The sequence below is a fragment of the Sinocyclocheilus rhinocerous genome, unplaced genomic scaffold (assembly GCF_001515625.1).
Source record: "Sinocyclocheilus rhinocerous isolate Xijiao unplaced genomic scaffold, SAMN03320098_v1.1 scaffold85, whole genome shotgun sequence".
Lineage (NCBI taxonomy): Eukaryota > Metazoa > Chordata > Actinopteri > Cypriniformes > Cyprinidae > Sinocyclocheilus > Sinocyclocheilus rhinocerous.
In genome coordinates, this window is record NW_015649998.1 from 2462308 (window position 1) to 2464078 (window position 1771).

Below are 1771 nucleotides of genomic sequence, written 5' to 3' on the forward strand. Positions count from 1 at the left end.
CTTTTTCCAAAATAATTTTTTCCGTTTTAATTTTTCTGGATTCAGTTTTTTTTTATTTATTATATTAACTTTTAACAAAAAACAGGTCTAATTAATTAAAATCATGAAACTTGTTTAATTTAACAGCAATTTAGGCCTATTAAATGTTTAACAAAAATTACATTCTTAGGGCCCAAATTCTGCGCTTTCTTTTTTAAAATTTTTTTTTTTATGTATTCCATTTTAATGGTTTAATCGAAAACATATCTAATTAATTGAATTCATAAAAACAACTTATTTTATTAATTTGTATACAATAATAGGGCCCTATGAAATTTTCATTTTATTTACTTATTTTTTAGAAATTCTGTGTTGTGTATTTAAATTTTTCTGGTAATCAAATGAAGGCAAAAACACTAGTCTATCTTTTATTCCAATGAAAATTAAACAAAGGGCCAGATCTGGGCCAACACTATGTTGCTGTCTGGGAAGTTTACTGTGTAACGAGCAATGTCACGAGATTCGTCAAATATTGAATGAATAAATCAAATGCAATTCAGTACACTTCAATCAAACCGCGATATGGACTAGTGTATTCAAATATTAAATGGCAAAAATACTATTTAGCTACTACAGACGACAACCGCGAGCGTTGCGCGTGCTTAACTAGCAAACTAGCAAACGAAACGCGCGTCTGCGCCGTTCATGCCGTCACATTCCGCGTTACACAGTAAATTCCGTTTTTATGAATAGATTCCGGGATTCCGTCCCCATTTTCTACATCGCCCTACTTTTGCTAAGAAGCACGTTCAACGCTGACGCACAGGCGGTTGTCGTGGTAATGAACACCACAGCAACCACTTGTGCATCCGCACTGAATGCGCATCTCGCATATAAAAAGCATTTTAAGGGGCCCTTGGCTTTTGGGGGCCCAAGGCGGTCGCCTACCTTTGCCTATGGTTAAGTCTGCCTCTGTTTGTGAACATAGATAGAACTTTACCATTCATATACAGTATAAGAGAGGATCACTATATTTTATTGCATTAGGTTGCAGCAGATTTTAGAATAACCACAAATCTTGTTAAACTTCAACGCCATCCACATTTCTAATTCCGCTTTAGTACAAGGAAGTAAGTCTGGGTATACCATTCATTAATATTTCATCTTCTCTCATTCAAATGTAATTTAAATCAAACAAAAAAGATAGTGTATGCGTATTTGGTTTGTATTATTAAAAACAGGCTGAAAATGTTGATAGTTTTCCAAATTATGATATTTATTTCTCATCACAATTCTTATCTCCCTTGTAGCCCAGAGGCAGGTTCATCAAAATACTGAGCATGTGAAATATTTTATGCTGAGAGCACTTCACTATCCCACACAAGACTGCACAAACATATTGACAGAAGACTGCAGGTGACTCATTTTTTATATTTATTTGTAATGTGTGTTTTTTAAACAATGTGTGAATGATGCATTATATTTATTAGGACAATCTGTCATACTCTTCATAATGAACCTCTTATTTATCTATCGCAAACCTCGAGACTGGAAATAACCAATTGGGAGGTTTAAAGGAACACGCCACTATTTTTGAAAATAGGCTAATTTTTCAACTCCCCTAGAGTTAAACAGTTGAGTTTTACTGTTTTCGAATCCATTCAGCCGATCTCCGGGTCTGGCGGTAGCACTTTTAGCTGACCAAAATGACCAAAGAGTTATTTTTCCTATTTAAAACTTGACTCTTCTGTAGTTACATCGTGTACTAATACCGACGGAAAAGTAAAAGTTG